The 17,386-nt window shown below is 44.9% G+C and overlaps 1 protein-coding gene across 29 annotated transcripts in view; it reads right to left on the reverse strand.

Annotated features, from left to right (window-relative positions):
• Positions 1-17,386, reverse strand: part of MAP4 (microtubule associated protein 4) — a 1,807,860-nt gene that overhangs the window by 1,297,624 nt on the left and 492,850 nt on the right. The window lies entirely within an intron of this gene.

Here is a 17,386-nt window from a genome sequence, read left to right on the forward strand (position 1 = left end):
GCATTTAGAATTTCTCGGTTTTCAGGAAAAAAGTTGAGGGTGCAGCTCTAGCATATGGTGGAGGCCTCCATCCTTCGGCACCAGAAAGTAGCAGGAATTGCAACCACAACCTACTTCTGATGTTGGCATCCTCGCAATAGACCTTTTGGCCGGAAGAGCATGTCCTTCCTGACGCAACAGGGAGAAGTATTCTTCTTACAGCCAATCAGAAGATGGGTTTCTGTGAATGGAAGGACTTAACCCTGCTGAAGAAGTTTAAGCACCTACTTGTCCAAGGTATAAGACCGCAATTGGGGCAGATGGTGCTGCACCCTGCCACCGCCCAGTTGCTCATGATGGGGGTGAGGACACACTAAAGGGGTTTGGAGTCTGTGGCTACTGAAGGGTGTGTCAGACAGAGTAGATCTCGGTGCTTGAGTTCCAAGAGGCTTGTGGGAACCGCATCCAGGCCAAGAAAGGGCTCTGGGGTCAGCTGGCCCTGGTGGTAGGTAGCCCCTACAGTAGCCACAAAAGGAGCAAAAGGCAGAATGGGACTGGTGTGGGGCTGTGGAGAGTCCTAAGGAGCTACTGGTGGCCCTGCTATCTATAAAACGCTGAATCTGCCTAATCGGCAAACAGGTGAGTGGAATTAAAGGGCATGTCCATAAGGGATGCCTGGACATCCCCCGAAAAGCCAGTTGACCTTTATCAGGTGTGGTGGCAAACTGCTACCGAAGAAGCAATAGCTCTACCTTGTGAGTCCATCATATCCAGTTTACACTGTACTGAAAATTTGTTGCACCCCTGCCCTTGGCAATAGCCTGTGACAGGATGGCTCAGGCCTCCTATGAGACCATGGGCAGCACTTACGCACAAAGTCCCAAACTGTGTGGGAATACTGGCCCAAGAGGCACATGGTGTTCACCGACTGCAGTGCAAGGCTGGTGGAAGAGAAAATCCTCTTGCCAAAGGTGTCCAGCCTCTGGGATTCCCTGTTGGGTGGTGTGCTAGGAACGCACCCGGGTTAACTTTGGAGGTGGAAGCCTGGACGACCGGGCTCTCCAGGGTGGGGTGCTTTGTAAGGAAAGCTGGGTCCATAGGAGCAGGGTGATGGCAGCAGGCAATGGTCCTATACACAGGAGTGCCTGTGCAGAGCTTGGCCCAGGCCCCGAGCAGGACATCATTGAGGGCTTCATTAAAGGGGAGGAGAGGTTCCTTGTGCACTACCACGAGCTGAATCACCTCTATCAAGACATGTACCTTGACTTCCACTGAGAGCAGCGTACGTTCCACGACCTCAGCCACTCGCCTCAACACCATGGCAAAGAAGTACCTGCCTCTGTAGCCACACGAAGAGCATGGACTAGGGCAGTGTTAGGAGAGGTGTACAAACCACTGGCTTCTGCCCGTTCCTAATATCAATCAACCTTACCAAGGGCTTTTCAAAGGGGGTCAGGATAATAATAGAGATCTTCAGATCTGCCCCAGTCATGTTCCCCACAGGGCATGTCAGTAAAAGGAGACATTGTCTCCAACCCATAAGGTCTTGATCTGGTCAACGGCGGACTAGCTCCTTATTCAAGAGGAGTATAACGATGGTGTCGGCTCTGCCAGTGCCAGGAACAGCACTACTGGAACGGCTCCAGGGAAGGTTGCGGTTTTCCTAACCAGAGTCTATCCAGATCCAGGAATAGATCCACAGGTCTAATTGCCAAGAAGGGTGAACCAACCAGCGTCAAACCCATAAGGTTTGAAGGTGCTACAGAAGGGTTGGCCCATCCAAAGATGAGGTGCCTGCAAATTATTTAAGCTGGTGGGAGTGTTCAGGTGTAGCTTCTGCTCCGGGACACTTTGAAAGGCACGGAGTGTACTCCGGCTCAGGAGCCGGGCCTAGATTTGTGGTGGTTCCATTTCCCGACCGATGACTTCGACCAGCACGGTGAAATCTAAGAACACTTCAACTTCTTAGATTTATTTTTCTTGTGGGACTTACATGACAATGACTTGGAGCAGGAATGAGTGTGCCCAGGACCGTCCTTGAGACCTGGATTTGGAGCAGTGCAGAGTTGTTTGGTGTCGGGCACACTAACAGGCCTTCTTGGTGTTCATCGCTCCACATTTCAGACAGGTCTTGGATTCGTGGCCCGGCTCCAGGCACCAAAAGCAAACCAGGTGGGAGTCGGTCACAGATATTTGCCTGTGACAGAATTGACAGGGTTGAAACCCCACAATTTTAGGGGACATCCCTAATGAACACAGTGTAGCTCAAACAGAATTTCGCCAAAAAATTAAGATAGTACAAAAGAGGACTGAGGTATCTCGCTCCGGATCTACGCTGATAGCGCAGAAATAAAAGAACTGAAGTCAGCACCGTGGGGTGGAACCTATATATGCATTACATACATCACTTTTGGTGTGGATGATTCAGACGCGAAGGCGATCAACACTACCTACCTGTGTGCAGAGGTACTGCTCAAGATTTTCTGGATCCAAGCGAAGAATGAGGAATATTCTAGGGTAAGGAATCTGCAGCTAGAGGTCTCTATCAGAAAGTACATATCGATGCCCATTGCTACATCGAACAGCTCTCACTCACCATGTGAATAAAGATGAAGAAAAATTGCCTTTTTACAAATATACCAGGAAAAGGTAACTTAGACCAAGGAATTAGTTTGACAACTTTATTTAGAACTGCAAACATAATTTAAGTAACAGTGAATTAACCTGTTGATACAGTAATGCAACATAGTCTTACAACAGTGGTTTCCTTTGTTCTACAGTCTAAAATAAGTTAAATAGTGACACCACAGACTAAGTTCGAATTCCACTCTGTACTATGCAAGAGGAGGATGGATATGGAACAAAACAAAAGCAATGAGAAGCTTATTTATTTATATTTTTCTGGGAGTGCACGGGGGAAGCGGTCGAGTGAGGGAAAATCACAAAGTCAAACAGTCCAGGCAATTTCGATCTGAAAAAGATAACAGCAATTTCTGGAAATCGAGCTTCTCAATGTTATTTCGCAGGGGACAGTTTTCACATCTATATGCAAATTTAAGATAGGTATGCAAATTAATCTTCAATGAATGCAAACTGCGGAGCCTGAAAAGCCACGGTGTGGGTCCCAGAGACATGGCATCCAGATTCCAATACATTAAACACAGACTACCCAGTTTCGTAGAAGAAATTGCGTGTTAATGATGGATATTAAGTTTATTCAGCAAGCATTCAGAAGCAGCAGGGATAAACACTGAAGCTGCTTTAAGTTCACACTTATAAGCGTGCACCATAAAGCAGAAAATGATGGTCAACTGCAGCCCTGGTGGACCCATCCCTTAAAGAAAGCCTGTGGCTGGGGTTATTGTCCAACTTTTTTAAATGCAGAATAATTTAGAAATAAATGGGTAACTAATTAGCAAAAAGCTAAAAGGTGAAAAAATAAGTAAAAATGGAATTAAATATAGAAGCATTGTTGGAAATAATTTGAATTATGCTATATTTTAATAACCTATTTCAGAAAAAGTAAAACCCCGGTACGTCTGTCGTGCTTAAAAAAGAAAGGAAGGTTACAGCAAGTACTGCAGTGGGCAAGCGTAGAAGGTAGAGGAGGAGTTTGATCAACCTTCAGCAGATCGGGGCCAGGTGGGATGCCCCGAAATTCTTCAGCACGCCCCAAGCCAAGGTGTGTAAAGGTATTAGCTCAGAAGTAGGAATCCAACATTGGGGGACGTCCCACTGTATGAGGAGAGATACTCTACGCTTCTATAGGAGGAGAGAAGACAGGGGTGCAAGAAAAGGCGGAAGCAGGACAGGAAGAGGGACAGGGAAGGGGCAGAAAGGAGGGAAAGGCAGAAAGCATAGGTGGTTAGTAATCAGCAAACTATTAAGAAGCACAACACACCAGACAAAATACAAGATTAAAGGATCAAGCCCCTGCTGCAAGCACTCATGATTAAGAAGAACAAGTTACTCACTGTAGAAAGGCATGTACTTTTAATGAATAACACCCATTCCTCTGCTCACCTACATAGCTTTCCCACAAAAGATTGCACGAGAGCATCATCCAAATAGCTTCCCCATAAACGATTATACTAGAGCACTTGCCATTGCAAAACATGGTAAATCATACTCCAGCATGCACCAGAGGACCACTATTCCGAGTTTTCCATTTACTAGGTAACTGCATTGTGGCGGTTAGGAGGAAGAGGGACTACTTGACTGAAAGTACTGAAGTTACTTTTGTGAATAACTTGTTTAGAATCTTTAGTCTTCAGCCACATTTTCCTCACATACCTTTGAAGTTTCCCAAGCATCATAGGTACTACAAACTTTGTGGGTTCTGTTGAGGGTTTTCACGTATGTAGGAAGTACGGCGCCTTACCTGGTAACGGTAGGTCTTAAGTGAAAATCAACAGTAATTGAACGGTGCTACAAGGTCAGAGGAGACCCCAAAACCTCTGCAGTCCTTATGTCTCACTGCCTATATCCCTCTACACTTGAGTATACTGTGTCAAGATACGCATGCCTGATGTTTCTATTAGTTTGAGTCCTAATTCAATGAATGGAGAACATTGTGACAATACTGTGACCGGCACAGACTTTGATCATGTATATTGTAAATATTACTGTATCTAGTGCAACATTTCATTTTTTGTCTTAAACGCTTCACTTGCATTATAGACATCCCTGGTTAATGCAATGTATGATCGTGCATGCCATTTCTTTAATATGTTGCATGCTTCAAGTTGTTGCTCTTTGCCTTTAGCCCTAACTAGTGACATTATTTTACATGCCGAGAGAGACTTTTTGCCTATTTATCATGTGTCAAATGGTTGCTCTCTGCCTATAGCTCTGATACTAACATTCCTGTGTGCGAAGGAGGTAATGATCCTATACCTTCTTTATCTGAACGTTTCCTTTCTTTCTTTATTACTTTGCTTGAATCTTACCTGTTTTGTGCACCTCCCACCCTAATGCGCACTTGTGTATGTACAGGGAATTTTTAGATACTCCTCACTTTACTTACTCAGCTCCTTTCACACGGAGCGGGTGAGCGGTCTAGTCGCTTTCACTAGCGCGCTCCACGCGACTTGAGGATTAGGCCTTCCTAACTTTCTATGAGACCCTGCAGTTTCCCTCACTTCCTATTCCCGGGTAGGATAGTTAGCGGTTCAGCGCCCGATAGGGCGCGCTGGGATTCTACCGCCCCCTTTTTCGTAATATACTTGGTGGCTGGTTCTCCACTCAATAACCAGCACCTAGGGAGACGAGACCCGTCTCGCCGATAGCACAGGTGAGCTCATTGACCTTACTGCAGCTCATGACTCCTTGGTCAATTGCGTGCCATTTACTTGGAGCACGACCGAAGCGCTAACCCCGACCCTTGTTATACATATATTTTTTAGGCAGATCGCTGGTTGGACAGATGTACCCGCCCGCCCCCCTGTCTCTACACTGACACACTTCTGCTGTCACCTTGACCATACCCTCCACGCCGGGTCGGAATTATCACCGGCTACACGGTGAGTCAACTGTGTTATTTGCAAACATACATATGGTTTTTTGCGAGACTTTTGCCCATTCATTTTCACCCACTTCCCGCCCTTTCCCTTTACAGGATCTTCACCGATTGAATATTTCAGGTATTTACTCTTACTCCCTAGCCGCGCCACCGTGCACATTTTCTCTACGGTAGCCTTACCGCTCTTTCTTTCTATGACACATGGCCATTAATACTTTCCTTCTGATAACGTGATTACATTATGCTCTAGGACGTGTAAGTTACTTGATATAGACGATAAACTTTGATTTTGTCGCCCCTTGTTATCTTGACGCCAATGACTAGATGATTCTGTGAAATTGTCGTTTTGGTGTCTAAACATGATCAATTGCTGTCTGTTTGAATTTGTTGCTTGGGTGTCTCAACGCTGCTAATTTGCTGACTCACAGCAACATTCCAGATATGAGACATTGGTGAGTAGTGTTCACCACTCTTCATTTTGAGTCCCTCATATGGGATCCTTTGACCAGTGTTCAATTTCTCTTGATTAATTTGGTTGCATTCTGACCTGTCCTTTCACAAGACAGTTTGGTATGGGTGCTGATAAACGCCATGTGATTAGCATTGAGTAGAATTATTGGCAACAGGAATCTAGCAAATATGTTTGTATATCCCATTTCTCAATATTTTTCCATCCATGTCACTTTTCATACGTTTCACCCATTCACGAGTCACATCACTTTTTCTGCTTGTTTAATTACTAGGCTATAGAATCATTTCCTACCCAATCGTCCTCGTTTAATCTTAGCCTATCCTATTTGAATATTCGTTTATTCTTTGCATTATAGAACTGTGTTCCCGCACTACGATTTCTACCTATCCTTTGTGTGATGTCACCATAAAATATTTAATGTTATTTCGCTTTCACTTCCATAGGGTTTCAACTCACGTGAGGTGATTTTCTGCGCTATTCACTTTGGGATAGCTAATGCCTCATGTATTTATATTTTTCCATACTGTACAATGTCTTTTTCTCTACCCCCAGCCCTGAAGATTCACAGGCGCCTTGCCCGCATGACGAAACACGTGTTGGCTGGTCATTTTCTTTGATGTTACCCTTCCAGAAAGGAAGGTCCAATACAATTTTGAGAAAGAACCATTCATTTGTGTCTACCTTGTTTAATTTTTACAAATTGTTCTTCGCCTATTTACGACATTGATATATACCTTACATAACGTAAGACTTTTGTTGCACTACAAACTTAATAGTTCAAGCAAAATGTTTTCACCAAACAAAATGACCACCTACCGGAGATCTTACATCAAAATGAACACAGTTTAGGATGTAATCAAACATCAGCGGTGCAGATTCCAGAAAGGAACTGTGTATTCGCAACGTCATTAACACAATACCCATAGCAAGGAGAAGCTCAGGTTGACAAAGAATTGAGCTTACCAAACACCTTTCACTGGGTAAAGATGCTACCTTCCATGGGTTACGGGCCAGTTGAGATAAATAGTCTACTGCAAGCCCTGCTTAAGTAAGACTTCAGAGCACTCCTATCATGCAGGATTGCATTGTCAATCTATGGCCAAAGATGGCTGATCGGAAGGCGTCCTAGAATAAAAATCTGACAAGACCTCTAGATGCAGTAACGGCTGGGTTCCCAAACAGTTAATCTTTGTAGAACGCTGTGTATATATATATATATATATATATATATATATATATATATATATATATATATATATATTACCTACTGGCGATAGCCAGTAGGTATATATAGTTAGAATTTTTTCTCTATGGGACTTCTGAAAATTCTATGTCTAATAACTTTGGCGTTTGTGGACGGAATCGGCTGAAATTTTCAGGAAAATGGCACATTTTGATTCTGAGCAGCCCCTGAAAATTTGATGGAGTTTCGTCAAGGGGGGGCTGAGAAAAAAGGGGGGTCCCAAAACGCGTTTTTCCCATTCATTTTTCCATAGGGCGGTTGGACTCACTTTTAGCTCGAACGGCTGAATGGATTTGCACGAAACTTGGCAAAATTGTAGGGACTGTTAGCCCGATGTGCCTTTGCTAGGTCTCAATATATGTGCTCCAGTAGTTTTTGAGAAATTAACGTTCAAACCAAGATATATATCTGTAACAGCGCTCTGGGCAGCGATCCGGTCCGCTTACTTTTCGCTTATCGGAACTTTGCGCGCAGAAAGCTGATTGGCTCTCCGGTGTCTGTCAACATTCTAAACAGTCCGGAGCGGACGCCATCTTGTCTCTCAGTAGGATCGAGAGAGAAGAAGAGGTGGAAAACGAAAGGGGAATTTAATGAAAGGGGGCAAGGTATCCCCCTCTTGACCCCCTAGGAATGTTGTTGGGGTTATTAAAGGGTCCCGTGGGGAAAATAAAAAAAAAATGATTTTTCACGGTAGAAGCGCGGCCGCGAACTGGTAGCGAAACGGGAATTCGCCATTTTGTGCTTCGTTAATTAAATTACTAGTTATAAGTGGGTGCGGGAGACGTATCCTAATCCCCTATGTTTCCTGAGGGTGGCTGAGGAGGCTGATATATGTTGATACATCTCTTCCAGCGGCTGTGCGTGAGCTTTTTTTTTTTTTTGCTGCGTGACAGTCCGGAGCGGCCGCCATCTTGTCTCTCGGTAGGATCGAGAGAGAAGAAAAGGTGAAAAACTAAGGGGGAATTTAATGAAAGGGGGCAAGGTATCCCCCTCTTGACCCCCTAGGAATGTTGTTGGGGTTATTAAAGGGTCCCGTGGGGAAAATAAAAAAAAAATGATTTTTCACGGTAGAAGCGCTTCACGGGCCGCGAACTGGGCCGCAAACTGGTAGCGAAACGGGAATTCGCCATTTTGTGCTTCGTTAATTAAAGTACTAGGTATAAGGGGGTGCGGGAGACGTATCCTAATCCCCTATGTTTCCTGAGGGTGGCTGAGGAGGCTGATATATGTTGATACATCTCTTCCAGCGGCTGCGCCATCTTGCCTTTTTTCGAATGCCACAATTTTGTCGTGCACGGCAGCCATTTTAGATGCCAGGCTGGTCCCAGGCTATCACCTAACCCTGCGGATGTAGTTTATGGCCCCAGCTGTAGAGAATTCAGACATGCCAATCCTCCTGATTCAGGCGTGTGACTACTGATTTCAGTGCTAGTCTCCCGCCTCCCGATTTCTGCAAGCAAAAACCCGGGGGCATATTACGAACAACTAGCGATAATTTTTGTCTCTAACTTGTTTAGAGACAAAAATTATCGCCGCACATCGGCGATTTTTATCGCAGATAAACCTTGCTATTATCGCAGAAAAGTCAGCGATATTCATGTATTATCGACCTAATGCTCTTAGCCATGTTATCCACCTCCCATTGGATAACATGGCTAAGAACTGCTCAGGGCAGGTGTTAGATTTTGGAGATATTCGCGCTTAGCGCGAATATCTCCAAAAGTTGGTAATAGAAGGTAGCGATGTTAGGGACTGTTTCCAGTCGCTAACATCTTGGCACGCCACTTTGCATGTCATTAGTGATAAGTATCACTGACATGCAAAGCGGGGCCCAAGATCGTCGCTATCTCCTTTTAGCTGTCACTAACTGGTGTTAGCGACAGCTTGGTAATAGGGAGATAATTTTATCTCCGCTTTCATGGCTTTTAAAGCCAAAAAAGCGGAGATAAACCCCCTTGATAATATGCCCCACGATTCCTTGGGGGTTTCAGCTGACAGGGCTTGGTATTGTGTTACATGGTAATTTTTCCATGAAACGTCAGAGGGTCGATGCAGGGGTTCTAGAAGAGGTGATAAACCATTTAAGCCTCATGAACAAGCGCATGGTCTTTTAAAGATTTGTGAAGTACTCGGGGCGGCGGTGTGTGTGTGCCCTCTTTCAGGAGCGGGCGGGGGGGCACTGCCAGCAACTTGCCAGGTCAGGTAGTGTTCAACACGTGCATCACCCTTTCTCTGCTTGCTATTGCGCTCCATGCTTCGGAAAGGTAAGAAAAAGAACGTGCATTTGAGTTTGAAATGTCCGATCCTGCAGCAGCACATTTCCAAAGCCCACACATGACAATAACCCGATTCAAGGCCCCATTCACCCGTTTTTAAAAAAATAGATAACACTCCAACAAAGTAAGGTTATAAAACTTTATTAACTACCAACTTTAACGAACGGAACAAAAACTAAAAACATTTAAACATTTCTCAACACAAAAAGCAACAATGGTTAGAAGCTGTCTTTTGTGCGAATAGTCCCAAGGCAGCACAACGTGCAGAGTTCTGGACGGCACCCAGGTGATGTCGCCTGGGTGCCGCACTGGTTTAGGGATCCTACAATGCTGCTCCGAAAATTGGCGTGGGGCGTCCCGGGTGGGGCGGGGGGAGGCCTCGTCAGTAGCGGTCTGTTGTGCGAATAGTCCCAAGGCAGCACAACGTGCAGAGTTCTGGACGGCACCCAGGTGATGTCGCCTGGGTGCCGCACTGGTTTAGGGATCCTACAATGCAGTACAGAAAAACAGCGTGGGGCGTCCCGGGTGGTGCGGGGGGAGGCCTCGTCAGTAGCGGTCTGTGTCCAGTGTCACATGGCTGACACAACATGTACGTCAGGCACCCAGGTGATGTCCAGTAAACTGCCGCACTGGTTTTGGTATCCTACAATGCTGCTCCGAAAATTGGCGTGCGGCGACCCGGGGGGGGGGGCGTGGGGGAGCCGGCGTGAACGGGCCTCCCCAGGTGGCGGCCATCTAGCTGAGTTGCGCTCGCTCTTGCGGCCACAGCGTCTCGCTCACCATGTTGTTGAGTTGCTCCCACTCTTGCAGTGCAGCGATAGGCGGCTGCCACATGGCTCTTAAAATGGCGGACAGCTCCTCGGTTTTGGGCCTGGTCCACTGAAATGGCCCTGGGACACTTTGGAACTCGGACGCTTGCCTGCTAGGGCTTGGGCTCCATTCTCGAAAAGCGTCCCCTCAGCCGTGAAGATTGTATAAAAGTCTTGGGGGCCCCCGACTCCCGCAGGCTTCCGGTGGGGAGCGGCTGCCATGATTGCTCGCGGAATGACCACGACGGAGCCACGAGATGGTGGTGCTCTCATGCTGACGCCAGCTTCAGTCTGAATGATCCAGAAACAAGGTGGGGCTTTCATCGTTTGGGAAAAAAAAAATGTTCTAAACCAATGAAAAGTGTTATTTTTAGGTCATATGACCAAGCCTTCCATCTTTAGGAAACCAAAAGTAAAATGAACCAATGAAAAGTTTTATAAACAAGTCACATGACCTGTTATGCGGCATAGGGCTACAAAAAGCGTAGAAAATCCGTTGGCACGTGAGGCGGCGTCAGTAGCGGACCGATGTGCGAATAGGCCGAAGGCAGCACAACGGGCCGAGATCCGGATGGTACCGAGGTGGTGTCCAGCAAATTGCCGCACTGGTGTGGCCATCCTACAATGCTGCGCCAAAAGACGGCGTGTCCAGCTGAGTTGCGGTCACTGTTGCGGTACAGTGACTCGAACGCGCCGAGATGCGGATGGCACCGAGGTGGTGTCCAGCAAATTGCCGCACTGGTGTGGCCATCCTACAATGCTGCGCCGAAAGACGGCGTGTCCAGCTGAGTTGCGGTCACTGTTGCGGTACAGTGACTCGAAAGCGCCGAGATCCGGATGGCACCGAGGTGGTGTCCAGCAAATTGCCGCACTGGTGTGGCCATCCTACAATGCTGCGCCGAAAGACGGCGTGTCCAGCTGAGTTGCGGTCACTGTTGCGGTACAGTGAGTCGAACGCGCCGAGATCTGGATGGCCCCGATGTTGTGTCCAGCAAGTTGCCGCACTGGTGTGGCCATCCTACAATGCTGCGCCGAAAGTCGGCGTGGGGTGCCCCGTTGGCTTATGAGGTGATGTCAGTAGTGGACCGATGTGTGAATAGGTCGGAACCAGCACAAGGCACCAAGATCCGAATGGCAAGTCCTGGATGTTGAGTGCCTCAGTTGAGAGTTCTGAGCAGTGCTTGTAAGACTGTCTGAAGCTTATTTGCACCTGCTGCAGCTTCACTAGGTCCGGCGGAACTTTTTTCCTTTTCCTTTCTGCTTCTTTTCCTACAATGCGTTTCATCTGAAGACACGACCAGGTCCCTGAATGTGTGCAGGGGGACGCTATTGATTGAATGAAAATGGCGGATGGCACCGAGGTGGTGTCCAGCAAATTGCCGCACTGGTGTGGCCATCCTACAATGCTGCGCCGAAAGTCGGCGTGGGGTGCCCCGTTGGTTTATGAGGTGATGTCAGTAGTGGACCGATGTGTGAATAGGTCGGAACCAGCACAAGGCGCCCTGCACTGTTGAGCCTTTTTCAATGCCTGTTTTTTGTTGTTTCCCCTCCATCAAAAACAAAACAAAAATACAAGGCGCCAAGATCCGAATGGCAAGTCCTGGATGTTGAGTGCCTCAGTTGAGAGTTCTGAGCAGTGCTTGTAAGACTGTCTGAAGCTTATTTGCACCTGCTTCAGCTTCACTAGGTCCGGCGGAACTTTTTGCCTTTTCCTTTCTGCTTCTTTTCCTACAATGCGTTTCATCTGAAGACACGACCAGGTCCCTGAATGTGTGCAAACGCTATTGATTGAATGAAAATGGCGGCTTGACACAAAGCTGACTCAAGCGTTACTGTTGGTGCTATACAGACAAAAATTGGTTTTCAGTTTGTACATTCTTCAGGTTTTTTTTTTCCATCCAAGTCTGATTGAGAGTTTGTAGAAAAATGGCTTCAGATTTTCCACATACTACTCTTCAACATTCTTCCTAAATGTAACAACGTGAAACTCGAGAACGGCTGTTTCTGTTTCCTTTCAAAATGCTGCCACCAATATTTTCTGAATGGAAGACACCATCTTGTAGCATAAAGGGCCGAAAGGGGTTCTGGTCTGGCCGATGGTTGGTGGAGACATTTTGACTTTATCTTGGACCTGCCCGGCCTCGCCCAAAATGGCGCCGGTATAAATGGGACTCGTAACTCCTTGCCCGCAAATGTATATCTAGAAAATGTTATTGTAAGTGGCCCTGTCGTATTTTAATTACAAAATGTACGTCCACCGATTCCGCAACTGTTAGACACCTTTGTTCTTGTCACGTAATGGCCCGCTCGTTACGTTCTTCTACAGTGTAAATGTCTCCTCATCATATACGATTTCAGTTTGCTCCGTGGCCGGCCCACGTGGTTATAGGCCCGTATTTGTATACTGACATTTTCACAATAAAGGTTTTTAAATCAAAACACGGTAGTAGTATTTACATTTGTAAAGTTTTTACTTTTAGTGACTGTTTTCGAATCAGTAAAAGGCAAGTGAAATAAAGCAGTCCAATTACATGACGGATAAAAGGTATAATATGTAGGAACGCAGTAAAGATAAATGGTCAAGGGCAGTTGTGTTTTTCATGTCTGCAACATAAAGTGATCGATAAGAATCTGATAATCAGGCGTATCGGCGACTAAGACAGCAGGCCGAATCTCTTTTACTCAACGGCTCCGTCATGGAAGGAAGAAACGCCCTTTTTCTCGAAAAAGGAATATATTTTACTTGCAAGACAGTTGTAAATTTTCCGGGAAAGTACATTAGCCTGGAATATTATAACATATGTTTGAAAAAAAATTATTGTTCGAAAATAATAAAAAGCGTAATTTTTAGGTCATATGACCAAGCTTTTCATCATTAAATTAACAAAAGTAAAATGAACCAATGAAAAGTTTTATTAACAAGTCACATGACCGGTTATGCTTACGTTACGCGCTGCGCGCCGCGCCTCGGATCACTTCCGGGTGCGCTAACGCGGCGTGTCATAAAACGCATTACGCGACAACGTAGGTCAAGAATATAGTCTAAATGTCTCCACCAACCAGCGTTCGGAACACAACCCCTTTCAGCAGTCCAAAAAGTTCTGTTAAATGACAACAGAGGGGACAGGCAACAAGAACCATCAGTCAAAGAGGGGAGGGCAAGTTCTTCTCTTCCGGGTCATGTTGGGGCGCTACCGGAACTGATCGAATTGGTAGTCTACAGTGTTTCTGGATGTTTCAGACTAAAGCTGGCGTCAGCATGAGACCACTACCATCTCGTAGCTCCGTCGTGGCCATTCCACGAGCAATCATGGCAGCCGCTCCCCACCAGAAGCCTGTGGGAGTCGGAGGCCCCCAAGACTTTTGTAGAATCTTCACGGCTGAGGGGACGCTTTTCGAGAATGGGACCCAAGCCCTAGCAGACAAGCGTCCGAGTTCCAAGGTGTCCCAGGGCCATTTTAGTGGACCAGGCCCAAAACCGAAGAGCCGGCCGCCATTTTGAGAGTCCTGTGGCAGCCGCCTATCGCTGCACCGCAAAAGCGGGCGCATCTCAACTACATGGTGAGCGAGACGCTGTAGTCGCAAGAGCGGGCGGTAAACAGCTGAATGGCGGAAGAGGCACAGTGTAGCAAAAGCGGGCGGAATGGTAACTAAAACGATAAAGGGGCGCCCCACTACAGCTTGTCTTCAGGTCAAACGGATTGTGGGACAAGGTCCAGAATTGAAGAGTCATCAAAAGGCAAAAAGTTCCGCCGGACCCCGGGAGCCGGCCGCCTATGTCGGGGGCGATCTCAGGCTACACCAGTGCTATAAGACTTGGGGAGGGTGTCGGAGCCAAGCGTCTTCTCCGAGTCCATGGCCATCACACCGCCCCTCAGGGGCCTCCGTCAAGCTGTTTAGGAAGGTAACATATCACATTGTTTTCTAATGCAGTCAGGTCCACAAACGACACTCACTTACTTTGAGAATAGTGAAGCTGCAGTAGGTGGAAATAAGCTTCAGACAGTGTTACAAGCGCTGCTCAGAACTCTTAACTATGGCACCCAACATCCAGAACTTATGCTATTTGAGAATGGTAGTGACATCGAAGCATCTCAGGGACCAAAACCATTAACGTACTTTCACGTATGAAAATCTTACTTGGGGAGGGGGCAGGAGCGAAGCGCCCCCTCCCAGTCAGCGCCACCACACCGTATGTTGAAAATCTGAAGCCATCGTTCTACAAAGTCAACCAAACTTGGATTGAAAAATCTAGAAAAATGTACAAACTGAAAACCAGTTTTGGTCTCCATAGCATCAGTAGCAACGCTTGAGTCAGCTTTGTGTCAAGCCGCCATTTTGATTCAACAAAGCACAGGCATTGAAAAAGGCTGAAATTCAGAACTCTAAACTATGGCACCCAACATCCAGGAGCTTGTCATCCGGATCTTGGAGCCTTGTGCTGTTTTCGATCTATTCACACATCGGTCCACTACTGACATCATCTTATAAACCAACGTTATGTAAATAGTTTTTTAATAAAATGTTTTACCCTGTTTCTTTGCTGGTGTGTTGTCTATATTTTTAATATTTGCATAGGGTTTGTCGTTATTTTGTGCGGGATGGGTGATGGAGCCGAGCTGTCTTGCAGCCCTCATGGTGTGGAGCTCAGTTCATCTCACTATTTTCGTATTTCTCATGAAGGGTTGTTCCTAATATTTCTATTTTAGCGAGGTCAAAAAGAGATCCAATTAGTGGCCTACTGATTTTGCTCGATTACTTTTATTTTTTTACACGATTTTTCACTATCTGCAAAGACTAAACAGAGTATTGCGACTTTGTGCTTGTTTGTAAATAGAGAATGATCCAAAGAGAACCAATTCTAAAACAGTAAATGCTTGGACAACAATCAATCAAATGGAGAGACAAGGAGGCACGACGGATTACAACGGGGGTAAAGGCCTGCGTTAACTACCCTTCAGTATCTGCAAAGAGAGAGTACTACTAAGACAAAAGAGGGGAGGGGGGGGGCAGCGTTCAAAGCACATCAGCGTGCATAAATACGAAAATGTTTTTATCTATCACGTACTTGACATTTTAAAGCTTTTCATATTTGCTATCAAAAAACCAATGAAATTCACAGAAAAAACCATAGGTTATAGTGGATATATAGTTAGGAATTTGCATTTAGAAAACCTTGAAAATTCAATGAAAAAAACATTGGTTTTAGGCCATATAAAGTTAGGGATTTGCATTTACAAAACCTTATTTTACTCGCATAAAACCATTTAAATTCCATATATAGTTAGAAGCGCTAACTATATATCGCGCACCCGCAATCCACTGCTAATGATGTCACATATTACATCATTCATGACATGGTCAGTGACATCACTGATGACATCACTGATGACATCTGAAATGACATCACTGATGACATCTCAAATGACATCACTGATGACATCTCAAATGACATCACTGATGACATCTCAAATGACATCACTGATGACATCACTGATGACAACTCAAATGACATCACTGATGACATCTCATTTGTCATCACTGATCACATCACTTATGTGATAATACAATGAACCTCTTCAGACTCTAATATAACCTTACATACACTCAGTATAAACAGACACTCACAGACTGTCACTCATCCATGGAGTTACTCACACACCTAGTCAGTCATGCAAAGAATCAATCACACCTCCATTTCCTCAACTATAAAGTTATACACATCTTACTTATTCAAACATATAATAACACATATTTATTCTCTTATATAATCCCTGATACAAGCTCACAGTGATCGATACAGCCACTCACACATTCACTGGCTCTTATGTTCAGTTATTTATATATCTCAACTCTCACATGTATTGTGTTTTACATACGTACTTACTTGCACATGTAGCAATGAGAAATCCATTCACTCACCAACACACCCATGCATAGTCAACCGCCCATATAGCTGTTTCCACATGCACTCTTGAACTCATACTCCTAGTGAATCAACTGCTTACACATCTATGCACAGAGTCACGCACCTCCCAGCCACCCACACACACACTCAGCCTCCCATTCAAATACTTGGGCAACCAATCAATAACCCATATGGCCACTCTTATAGCTACTGATCAACACATGCAGCAGCTTACACAACAACAAACATACTGATGCACAAATTAAGACAGTTTAGTCACTAACCCATGCACTCAGTGAGACACATTTAATCACTCACTCATACAGTCAGTCATGCACCTATTAAATTCTTCATCCAGACACTTATACATCCACTCATTCTTCAATATGTGAAACATATTTAAACTTTACAGACACATACAATCACTGGATGTTGTGATCAGTGATGTCATCAGTGATGTCATTTCAGATGTCATCAGTGATGTCATCAGTGATGTCACTGACCATGTCATGAATGATGTAATATGTGACATCATCAGCAGTGGATTGCGGGTGCGCGATATATAGTTAGCGCTTCTAACTATATATGGAATTTCAATGGTTTTATGCGAGTAAAATAAGGTTTTGTAAATGCAAATCCCTAACTTTATATGGCCTAAAACCAATGGTTTTTTCATTGAATTTTCAAGGTTTTCTAAATGCAAATTCCTAACTATATATCCACTATAACCTATGGTTTTTTCTGTGAATATATATATATATATATATATATATATATATATATATATATATATATATATATATATATATATATATATATATATATATATATATATATATATATATATATATATATATTAAAATAGGTAATGGCTACCACAAATCTAGTCATCCTTTTTGTCAAATTAAAAGCAGGGGCTCTAGAGGCAGTGGTCACGGAAGATTTAGTCATTAACAAAGACAAAACAAAGTTTAAAGCATAAAATTAACAGGACCAGCAGTATCTCATAGGGCCATGAATACCATGAAAAAGCTAGCTATTAGCAGCAGAGCTATGGCATACTCAAATCGCACATTCACCTCAGGAGTTAAATCATCCATGAAAGATAGAACAGTTATGGTTATAGCAACAATACAGCATTTCAGGCAAGCATCTCAATTATGTACATCCTGTGAAGG

This window comes from Lissotriton vulgaris, chromosome 10, assembly GCF_964263255.1.
Source record: "Lissotriton vulgaris chromosome 10, aLisVul1.2, whole genome shotgun sequence".
Lineage (NCBI taxonomy): Eukaryota > Metazoa > Chordata > Amphibia > Caudata > Salamandridae > Lissotriton > Lissotriton vulgaris.